Genomic DNA, 12,669 nt, shown 5'->3' with positions numbered 1-12,669 from the left:
TCACAGATTTGGAACGACCAACTTCTCTTGCAGTGGCTGAAAGGGTCATCCCTTTGGCCTTCATCTGGACTTCCTCCTGTTGCAGGGTTTCAGTCACCTTAGAGCGGCCTGCCATTGTGCAATCTCAGTGAAAATTAGAGGAATGCTGCCAGTTAAATATGGTTTGGCATACAATTAAAGAAATTAGCACCAGGTGCCAGATTAACACCAATAACTTGGAGGTACCTGTAAATGTTCTCTAATTTTGATCAGAGTTCTTTTTCAAATATCTCAATTAAGTTTTCTATACTGTGCTTCAGAATACAATTAATTTATGAAATATGCTTAAAAACTGCCCTTCTACTCCTGTTAGGATAACTTCAAATATGACTAAGCAGTGACCTTGAAATTTAGGAAATTGTAAGTTGTTCTCTAATTTTGATCTCCACTTTATATATATATATAAAGGAAGTGTTCAGTTGACTTCGAGTTGATTTAGAGACTCATAAAATGTAGAAACATGCCTGAGAAGAGCTTCACTCTGATGAGTCAAAGCTCCCCGTGCATCTTTAAACATCTCCTATCTTGGCCATCTAGTCTCTCTGTTTATCTTCATATTATCATTTTAATCTAAAACTTTCAGCGTTCGTCCATCTATTGCGAAATAAGTTGACACAATGTTTACAGTATGTTTACACGGCGTTTTAAATCATGGTGGGTGAGGGTGTTTTCGTACGTGTTTGGCCAATCAATGTCTACTTGCGTCACGGGTAGTACCAGTTGTGCTGGTTAGACCCTGCTCCTGGTAGGGAGCTAATTTGGTTCTCGAAAAAGGCAGTCCGGTACTAAAATCGCACCCAGTTCCGGCGGTGCGAAAACGTCAAAAAGTGGGTAGCTCCACAATTAGTTCTGGTACTATGAAAAGGTTCCCGCGGTGCGAAAGGCCCTTATAATACAAAAAGAATGGTACTTAAAGGATTAGTTCACTTCCAGAATAAAAAATTCCTGATAATTTACTCTCCCCCATGTCATACAAGATGTTCATGTCTTTCTTTCTTCAGTCGCATAGAAATTTTGAGGAAAACATTTTTTTCGCCCTACCCTACCTTTTTGAACCGGAGTACACAGATGAAGAACTAACCGTGCGTGACCTTTCCAACGTGATTACGTAATGTGTGAATTTGCAAACACGCATCGCAGCGCTAGTGCAAGACGAGCATTTGTTGTTAAAAAATAAATCATTTTTTTATTGTTTTTAGAAATTGTTTTAGATGGTTTCGCTAAATAAGACCCCTATTCCTCGGCTGGGATCGTGTAGAGCCCTTTGAATAGGGTTTGTCATATAATTAAGGAAATTAGCACCAGGTGCCAGATTAACACCAATAACTTGGAGGTACCTGTAAATGTTCTCTAATTTTGATCAGAGTTCTTTTTCAAATATCTCAATTAAGTTTTCTATACTGTGCTTCAGAATACAATTAATTTATGAAATATGCTTAAAAACTGCCCTTCTACTCCTGTTAGGATAACTTCAAATATGACTAAGCAGTGACCTTGAAATTTAGGAAATTGTATAGGTTGTTCTCTAATTTTGAGCTTATTGCAATATAGATTTATAATTAAACATCAGCCTAAAACACTCAACCTAGTTTTTTAATTCACCTTATTCAGTTGCCGCTGACCTTTGGGTTCACAGCTGAGCATTTTATTTTGCCTGTGTATGCGTGTGTATGTTAATGAGAGAGAGAGAGAAGAAAGAAATAAAGAGAAAGGCGGGATGAGTATAGAAACTGTAAAATACACTCTGATTTTGGTGTAAAATGCTTACAATATATGCCTAATTGCACTTTTTTTTAAATATATTTTTAATGCCATCAAATTTTGCAACTTGTTGTTCTAATCCATGTTATTTCAGCTGCAAGGTTTTCAGCAGTGATGAAGCATCCGCTGATTTTCATGAGCCAGATGTGGTCACTGAAAACCAGAGATGCGAACAAAGGTTTGTACACAATGCTTAAATATCACTTGTCGTATTTAAACACTTATGAAAAAGTAAGTCGTTACGATGTCACTGATGTCAGAACATCTCCACTTAAAGTCTGAGTGCAGATAATGAGGAAGAGGTGCCTCAATACCCATGATTCACATGCACACTCTTTACACTTTCGCTTATGGAGGTTGTTTGCTTGAAGCACAAACGAGTTGAGCAAGGCTCTGTTGAATCTACATTTGTAAAATGCACATGATTGAATTTAAAACATCTGTGGCTTTTAGTGTATATGTACCTATTAGCAGATCGTGCAGGATTTACTTTGAAACTCAGAAATTGCTAGTAAATTCCACAAGCATAACAAAGAAACAGAATGTAACACATTGAATTAAACATGACATTTTCAAGTAAAAAGACTAGTATTTTCTTTGAAAAGTACTCCAATAATCTTTGTTTTATTTACAACTTCGAAAAACATACAATGTATAGCATTTAAAATGAACAGGTTTTCTCATATGGGAAAACAAACCAAAAATATTGATTGAAATCGTCTCTTCTGTCAACTACAAAGTAGCAAATTATGTTTCTAAAAATCTATTTGATATGTCCTGTCCAAACGTACCGTTTCAATAGAAAAGAAGACATTCGTCAAGCCATTTCATGGGTTATTTTTGTCATTGCTAAATGGATATGAAAAAGATTCTAAAGATTCTCTTTTTTTCTCCAGATCACTGCTGTGGAGGTGTGGTGAAGAAATAGGGCACAGTCGAAAGCAATGCTAAATTACTCCAGAGTGGTTTTTATTGGACTGAAAGGTTTCTGCTGTTTTATGGCCTGGGGTAAGTGTCTCGAGCTTTTGAAGAAGTAAGCGGCAATACAAAGTGTGACGCTTAGATGACCATTTTCAGCTAGGACAGGGTTTGGAGTCATGTGGAAGTGGATGCTCGTCTGTCTCGGATGCTGATGGTGTTTTGCCCTCTCTCTCCGATGAACCTTCATTATGGATGGAGTTCTCTAATTTCTAGCTTTTAATTGGCTTAGAAATCAGATAACTGCTGGACAATAGCCAATAATAATTTGTTTATATACTACAAACCCTTTTTAATCACATAATAAGGCAGAATAGTTTCTATACTCTAATAAATGCTATGTCAATTAGCACTTCATATACTTTATATATTACTTGGAGATGACTTGACAAACACAAATAAACCATATATTGTGTATCGTCCCCCACGTCCCCCGCGTAATCTACGCCCCTGGATGGAGGTAATCAATAATGCTGCATGATGCATCCATTGACTGCAATCACCTTCGGTGTGCGCTGAGCGTTCACAATTAGAAGAGGCACATTTGCATTTACATTTCTTCATTTGGCAGATGCTTTCAGTCAAAGAATCCTACAAATGAGGAATATAACAGAGCACATCATCTTGAGGTGGAAATAGCATGAGAAGTGCTGTAATAGGAAGTTCAAAGACTGTTCAGAGGAGTAGGCTAAAGATGAAAGTAAGAAATAGTGAAATGTGGGCAGCACTACAGCATGAACCAACAGATAAAAAGAAAATCTGTCTCCTTATTAGAGAACACGAGGGCAATCTTCAGGCAAGAAGAGATCTAGAGATCATACGTCCCTCATCTCTGTCTGTATCTCCCAGCCCACATATCTTTTAACCTTGTTACAATGGCTTAACTTGCGTCTTTCAACAAAACAGCAGCTGTGACGTCGACACAAGCCCATTTGCTGTTTATTGTATTGAAACCATGTCAGAGAGATATGTGAAGGAAAGGAAAGAGATGTGAGCGAGAGAGTAAATAAAAGAGAATTTTAATTTCCGTCCCCTTTTACAGATTCACAATTTTTTTTAATGTCCAATTTATATGCATAAGGCTGCAGTCTAGAAATTCCGCTTTTGTTAAAATTTGAGGTTAAAGCCATAGTTGGTGTATTTTAACAGTTGACAGCTATGCTGCATTTGTTTGGGTACATGAGCCTACAAGGATTAATGAACACCATAAACACCATGAAAATAATAATTCATTTTAACTCATAATTACACAATTTATGTTTCAAAAACCTCAAAGCATGCAGAACCAAACAGTTATTTTAGTATACTATTTATTAATATTTTGAATGAGCTTTTATTAGTATTTCAGTTTTATTTACATTTTAGTTTAGTTTTGTGCTTTTGTTTTTTATATTTATATTTAGCTTAATTTTTATATAAAATGTAGCTATTTAGCTATATTTTTATTTCCGTTTTAGTTTTAGTAATTTTAAAGTCAACTTATTTTATTTCAGTTAGCTGCCAAGGCAACGTTTCTCATTTTTGTATTTAAAATGTTTTTTTCAGTTAATGTTAGATTTATTTATTTTTTTTTAATTTCAGCCTTATTTTAATTGACAAAAACGAATAGTTTTAGTTTTAGTTAACAGCGCTGCTGAACTTTTTTTTCTCATCTCATTACCTGATGGCCAATAAAACTGACCAAAAAAAAAACTATGAACTTACACGAAGGTACCTGAATCATATTTACAAACGAATCACCTTAGCAACCAGCCAGAACACCCTAGCAACCACTTAGCAACAGGCAAGCACCGGTCACATTTGTGACCCTGGACCACAAAACCAGTCATAAGGGTCAATTTGTCCAAGTTGTTTGATATATTTACGGTAGGAAATTTACAAAATATCTTCATGGAACATGATCTTTACTTAATATCCTAATGATTTTTGGCATAAAAGAAAAATTGATAATTTTGACCCATACAATGTTTTTTTGGCTATTGCTACAAATATACCCCAGCGACTTAAGACAGGTTTTGTGCTCCAGGGTCACATTTCTTTCAGTAAGTGTAAAAATCAAGTTTTATACAGAATGTCTATGTGTTCATAACTGTTTTGCATGAATATAAATAGGAATGTAATTTTCATGAGAACACAAGCCCTTTAATCAGCTGGAAGCTTCAGTCATGCTAATGACCACATCACAGCAAGCAGGCCAGTCGTCTACAAAAACATGGTTTCTGCACAAGCTGGCGTACGGAAAAACGGGCTTTTGTGAGTTCTGCTGAACATCATAGTTTGCTAACTAAAGATTTGTGGATGTAAATTTTGTAGAAACATTACATATTCTGTGTTATCTTAGCCTTTCTCTCTCTCTCGCTCTCTTTCTGTCATTCATTTATTGACGAAAGTGAGACAGAGAGCTTGTAGAGTGATTGATTTTGGAGCCAAAGAGCCACTTTTGAAGGAGGTCTCTGGTATTTTCCCCCATGGGTCATGATTGCTTTGAAACAGACAGATGTAAAGAGAGATTTCAATATCATATTCAATATTCAATATCACACATTTCCTTAAATCTCAGAGTGTTCACTGACATATTTGTCTCATTAAAAAGGAGAAGGCAAATAGGAGTTAGACAAGAAAGTAACTTGAAAGAATGTTTGGGATATTTAACCCAAAAATGAAAAAAAATGCTCACTCTCATGTCATTTCAAACCTGTTTTTGAAAGTTATTTTGAACAATGTTCACCCTAATCTTTTCCACACAATAGAAGTAAATGGAGATGGCTGCTAACTCCTAAATCGACATAAAATCACTATGAATTAGAAGTCTGACTTATAAGCTATATTCCAATTCTTCTGAAACCAAATGCAAACTTCAAAACTGAAATTTCATGGCAATATTAAATATCAGATCTTATTTGCATGCATTGTAATCTACCATTATGCTCAACGTTTTAATATGCAGATATAAATGAGATTTGAAACAAGTAATTAACTTAAATTTCAAGCTGTTCCACAAACAAAGCTGTCATGTGATTTTGGAAAGCTTAATAAAAACAAAGTACTGTACTTTCAAATGCACATAAACATTCTTAATGTCTTTTCTCTATCTTGATGAACCTGGTTATTCTTCACTTGACTGATCTTGCGTCGTCCTGTCCATTCACGTTTCATCCCGTTCCAAAGGTTTCTGTATCATGACATGTTAATTCCCAGTGAGTTGTGTGAGCTGTATGTTAGTATATAGTATATGAGTTTTTCTTTGTCAGGTCAGTCTGTTTTGTGTCATTCTGCCCTGCGAGATCATCATCTTATGATGGATGAAGTGACGGTCAGAGACCCCAAAGTCATCTATCAAATATGGGATCCCCTTCAAGACCATCTTTGACCTCTAATTCCTACTTAACCAAAGATGACTGAGCGCTTAAGAGAGAAAATGATGTTGTTTTCATCATTAAAGTCTCACTCGGCAGCAATGATATGAAATATATTTTTTTAGTCTGTCAGTTTGCTTTTCAGTTTTATTGTCGCACTTTTATAACCGAGGCTTTGCACAGTCCATCATAAAGTGGTTTCACCTGTTATCCACAAACATTGCAAAATGCTTAAGCACATGTCTTGTTTTTCATGTTTTTGAGGCTTAATGTGGTTTTGTTTCTCCGGAAGTAGGCATGCAAGAGTAGCTGATAAGCCTGCAGACACAAGAGAACCGTTTGCACTAAGCAGTTAGCATAGCAAATAAGCAGTTTGTGGTGTTAGCGGAGAGAACTCTGATGCACTTTGACACAAACAAGACTCTAAACAAAAAAATATTTGACTTGAGGTCTGCTTACAGAGTGACTAAATGGCTGAAAGGATGTACTTTAGTCAATGTAGATGCCATATTTGGCTGTTAGCGATATAGCTTAACATGATTTACCCAAGTTCAGACTGTTGATTTATCTGTTTTAGCCTTTTTCAGTTCACACCAAATGAAATTGTCCACTTGGATGAAAGTTTTAGATTCAGCATCTCAACAGAGACCATTTTCTTCATCTGTTCTATTCTGTTTCAATTATTTTTCCTTCCATTCTACCCTTTTTTTTGTCAGTAAAGCACACTTTTATGAGACATTTCAAGTGTGTCTGAGACTGACAGGATTGTTGAACCGGATTCACTGTGATTCAGAACATTTGAGAGTACTTCACCAGGGAGCTAAGAGGAAAAGGCCAATAAAGAGATACAAATTTTCAGAACGCACACTCATACACTTGTTCTCTGGTGTTCCACGAATTGTTGTCTTTGAGGTTTTCTTATCAGCAGTGCTTGGCTGAGTGACAGAAAGACATTTAGCAAAATACATCACCAGAGGTGCTTTGTGAGCTTCATTTTGCTTGTCTCAGAAGCTGTGATTTCCTAAAGGATTTAAAGGTATAGTTCTCTAAAAAATGTCAATTCTTTTGTCATTTACTCATGTCATTCCAAACCAGTATGACTTTCTTTGAACATAATAGAAGAACTTTTCAGGAACATGCTTCTGTTTTTTTATAAGTACAGGTCAAGTTTGAAATTTTGAGTTTGAGAGACCTTTTCAGTCTTTTTCATCACACAAAAGTTCAGAAGACTTGGAATACAGTGCACAATTATTAAAGGCATAGTTCACCAAAAAAAAAAACTAATTTCTGCTCAACACAAAAGAAGATATTTTATAATAATATGGAGGGGGAAACATTTTTTTTTGGATGAATCTCTTTACCTAGTTTTAAAATGCTTACTATTCCCTGAACTATTCCCTTAAAGGTCCCCTGAAGTGCCTTGAAACACGCAGCGTTATTCTATGTGGTGACGTAATTTCAACTGAAACAGGAAGACAGGGCGGGACATATCGAGCAGCCACGCCCCCTTTTTAAATTAGCCAATAGCGTTTTGTTTATATCTGCACGGGTCAGAGCCGTTGAGCTCGGTAAAGCCGCATTTGACAGCCACAATCTAATAGATTACCCTCTAGATTCAATATGAAACTCTTAGTAGAAACAAAATAGTGATCATAATCATGCTGAGGCTGTGTAGTTTTTAAAGTGTTTAATATATGCCGACTCGCGCATGATCACCTCCGTGCGATCGCGTCTCTGGACCGGAGCCAAAGTCCGGATCAGACTGTGCGCGCTGCCGCGGTTCGCGTGACACAACGTGAAACCAGACCTCATTTGCCCCAATCAAAAGCATATTTACACTATCTGAATCGTTCCCTATCGCCTACATTGTACACTACGTGCCATTCACTGTACAGGAAATACTACACTGTGAACAAGCGACCGATCTCAGCGGCAGCTTCAGCGTCTATTTATAGTGTAGGGCCTTCTAAATGCGAATTTTGTCACTGTTTTGGAGCACACTGCCTTATAGATAACCTTAAGACTAACATATTGATACTAACACCTAAAAAACTTTCATTTTGATTTCATGGGGACTTTAAGATTGTCTTAGCACTTGATACCAGTTTAATTAATAATACAACCTTAACTGTATTGATTTTTGTGGTATGAATTATTTTTGTGTTATGAATTTCTGGCATACATGTGGGTTCTGAACCTTCCCGCAACAGTCTTTAGTATTTTGTATTGGATTGTCCATCTTTTATAAATGAAAGCCAACACACCCATATAATTAAACCCAACGCCTTTACACTCGCTGCACATTTCACAACCTCTCCCTTCCTCTCTTCATCTTGCTGAGCCAAAGCATGTGTAAGTGGAGTGTGTGTGTGTGTGTGTTTCAGATTAAGTCTGTTTATGCTGCCTGTTCAAATGAATGAATTAATCTGATCAGAGAATCACAGCGAGCCTCAGGGCTTTCATTTTACACAATTTATTTATTACCCATTTTTATGGCAGAATGCTTTGTGCCAGTCAGTTTTAATGGAATTGAGTGAATTTGCTCTTTGTATAATGCATACTGTCGCCAATTTCCCTGTTCTCTCTCTTTCTCCCTCCCTTTCTCTCTCCCTATCGCTTTCTCTCTGATATTATCCAATCTTGTTCGAAATTGAAGGTTTGAGGCTGGAACTATTCTGGAATCAAGAACGTCTCTCTGTGTGAGTGTTGAGGAGGTTCGTGTGATGACTGAGATGGATAGAAGGATTTTTTTCTCTCACTTCTCCTTTTTTCATAAATGTTGTACAAGTGACCTTTATAAAGCAATATAAAAAATCCTTTCTTTTCTTTTGAGAAGTATTATAGTATTATATGCAAAATAAAATGATTCGTTTTTACCTTATTGACTGTATCCAATATTGACATTATAGAAAATAATTGTTATTTTTTTAAATAAGCAGTTGATTGATGTTCAATTCATGCAGCCCAGTTACCAATTCTGCCACAGTATTTATGTATTGATTTATTTATTTACACTGGTAGAAAATTCATCAAAATTACTAAATCAGTTTTGAACATCTCACATGCAGGGTTGCAAAATTGAAATGCACAATGGAAAATAAAGAATGTAAACTGGCTATAATATTTAGACCTCCCCTGGGGGGGAAGAAAAAGAAAAAATATGCACATCCAATTTTGTTTCCTATTCATGGAAAGTGTCTTTAATGAAGTCAATAATGAAGTGGTGCTATTCATCTCATCACAAGTGCAGCGTGTAATACAGTATGTAGCACGTGCTGTGATCATATTTCATAAACACTTATCTCTGGCAGTATTCACCAGTGTTGTTTGAGGACGGAGTTTATTGCTCTAATAAAGGTCTGATAGAGGTTTTGGATATGCAGTGTGATCAGTATCTTTGGATGTTGTGTGGGGGTTTGTCTGTGTATGGAAATTCTTCAATATCATAATTATAAATGATCTACAGCTCTTAAAGATCTTCATAATGGACTTGCTGTTTTGAATTCAAATCCTACAATAGCAGTTTCTCCCACAGGCATACTTTTACATCCGGAGTCACTTATTATTAAATGATTCAGTCAGTTAGGAAGAACTGAAACAGATCTCATTTGTTAGAAAATAGAATAGATAGAATATTAATATTCAGTCACTAATACCACCTCACCGTATTTTCTAAGGTTTGAATGTGTATGTGTGTGTTTTTGTGTGTGAGAGAGATAGACTGTCCTCCTCATTGTGAGTGAATCTCTCCCCATTAAGAGCATTTTCAGTGCTCAGTATGAAACCAAATTCAGCTCTCCTCAGGGGAGATTATGGTTCACTGTAAATAATTACTATTTGGAGGAAAGTGAGATTTTCTCACTAAGGTAATTGTGAGTACTTTTAAGTGTTGACTCACACCCACATTATACTTAAACTGTATAATATACTTATATGCACATATACACATTATACTGCATTATAATTGCAGATATAAATGTAAATTCAAATGCAAGAAAAGCTGCTGCTGGATTTTACTATGCTAGAATAAAAAATATACAATGTAACATATTTGATTATTATAATATAATATAAAATAACAACAAAAATATTATGTATTTAAAATCTAAAAATATATAAAATCTAAAAGTACAGAAAGCTGTACTGTTGATTCATTTTGTGTTTTTTCTAACAACACATTGCAAATACGGTTTTCCAAAACATTTTCGGAGGACAGTTTTTTTTTAATAATAATAATAATTGCATGCTTGCCAATTGTTGAAGCATTTCTTGCATGTCTTCTACCTGTACATGCTCCAAAATATTACATTTAAAATGTTACACTAAGACATACTCACTTATTTGTAACTTTAATATTTAATCAATCTAGCATTCATCTAAGTCTCTGGTGATGTGCCTAGCTGTGTTTTGCGTACAAAAATGTACGTTTTGTGCTTGTAAATGTTACGTATTAATTCCTACGTATAAACATGAGACCAGGCTGGTTTTGTAGAATGGGTCAATCTCATGTGCTCTCACCACAGAGCTTATTTTTGTTCTACCTTAGAAGGCCATGAGAAACACTTGAGAACATATATAGCACATAGTGTTGAAAAATTCATACTGTGGTTAAAGGTTTTTTTTGCATTTTGCAATTCTTTTCATGTCAAGGCTGGTTTTCTCTTCAAGAGAGCACTTGATGCCTTTTGTGCATTCACACCATTATATTGCTGTATAAAAACATGAAACACGTGTGTTTTGTGCTTTCTCAGACTAAGCTTTAATGGCATGGTCAACTCTAAACACTGTAACCCTCTCAATCCAACGTGACCTCCATACGTCGCAGTGTGTGCGGCTGTCAAATGAAATTCACGTGTCAGAAAAATGTGCTTGTCTGTTAGTTGTAGAAAATCTGTATTTCTACCTTTCAGCATCTACCTGTTTGTTAAACCCTGTAGATCTCAGTGGAGCTGTTGGTTTGCCTGCCATATAACACAGTTTTACGATGAATTTATGGATGCGCTGTTGATGCTAATCCAACTGAATATTGGACCATCCATGCTGTGAATGTATTCAAATGTATCATGATCTGTGTGTTGGCATCCGCACTGATAGAAATGGGAGGAAAACCAATTAATAAGATTGAAAGTAGGGCATTTTTCTGGACTTTGGCACACCAGGAACAGGCTCAACATGAAAAATGGGCAGATTTGGAAATGTTCATTTTAATTTCTTATAAAATCAAAATTCCAGTGCTTAATAAGAAACAAATGGTATTTTTAAATAGGGACAAAGTTGTTGTTATTGTAGAGGCCCTGTTTATGAATATAGAAGCTGGCTGTGATTTTACGATGGTCTTTGGCTTGCCCAACCCAGGACTGTTGATATTCTGTTATATAGCCGATAATTACTCTAATTGGACCCCTTAAGACGTCTCACAGTCTTGTGATTGTGTAGCAATCTATTACATTATAGCCGAGAAAATAAATACTGAAATTAAATAATGAATCTTTTGAATCCATGGCACAGATGAAGAGAGAGTTTGAACACCCTAAAATTACATTTATGGCATTATTGATTCACCCTCATGTCCAGTTATCAATGAATATTATCTATTCATAAGAACACCATTTATTTGAAATAGAAAACTTTTGATCAATTTAATGCATCCTTGCTGAATAAAAGTTTTTTTATATATATTGTACTTACCCCAAACTTTTGAATGATGTATCGCAGCTTCCACAAAAATATTAAGCAGCATAGTAAGCACCATTTGTAATAATTAAAAATGTTTGTTGAACACCAAATCAGCATATTAGAATTACAGAAATAAATGACATTTTAAAAAATGTTAAAACAGTTATTTTAAATAGATTTTTTTTAATGTTTGTAGTTTTGAACAAATAATTGGAGGTTTTGTGCGCATCAGAGACTTCGTATGACTGGTAGTGCATAATTATGCATAACTCTTCTTCAAAATTATCTACTGTTACACTAAAAAAATAATAGTAACACTTTACAATAAGGTGTCATTTGTTAACATTACTTAATGCATTAACTAACGAACTAACAATGAACAATATGTTTTTACAGTATTTACTAATCTTTTTTAATGTAAGTTAATAAAAATGTTCATGTTAGTTCACAGTACATTAATGTTAACAGATACAACTTTACATTTTAATTAATGTGTTAGTAGATTTTAAACTCAATATTAACTAAGATTTATAACTGCTATATAAATATTGTTCATGTTAACTAATATGAAATGAAATGAAACCTTATTGTAAAGGGTTACCAAAATAACAGTTTTAGCTTCTTTATTTGATCATATTTTGTCAGAACTGCTTTTCTCACAAAACCTGATAGCAAGCAAAATAACAGGACTCTTTCTTAGATGCTCATTCTGTCTTTCTCAGTGCATCACAAAACTGTTGATATTTTTCACTTCTTCAAAAAAGTATTTCTTTTATAACAGTCCGCAAACAAAATGTATGTTCCAAGTGCACATGGTGTTATACGTTTATATTTGATAAGTTACATGTTATAGTCACAT

Source organism: Sinocyclocheilus rhinocerous, unplaced genomic scaffold, assembly GCF_001515625.1.
Source record: "Sinocyclocheilus rhinocerous isolate Xijiao unplaced genomic scaffold, SAMN03320098_v1.1 scaffold551, whole genome shotgun sequence".
Classification (NCBI taxonomy): Eukaryota; Metazoa; Chordata; class Actinopteri; order Cypriniformes; family Cyprinidae; genus Sinocyclocheilus; species Sinocyclocheilus rhinocerous.
Note: the sequence above shows the minus strand (reverse complement) of the source record.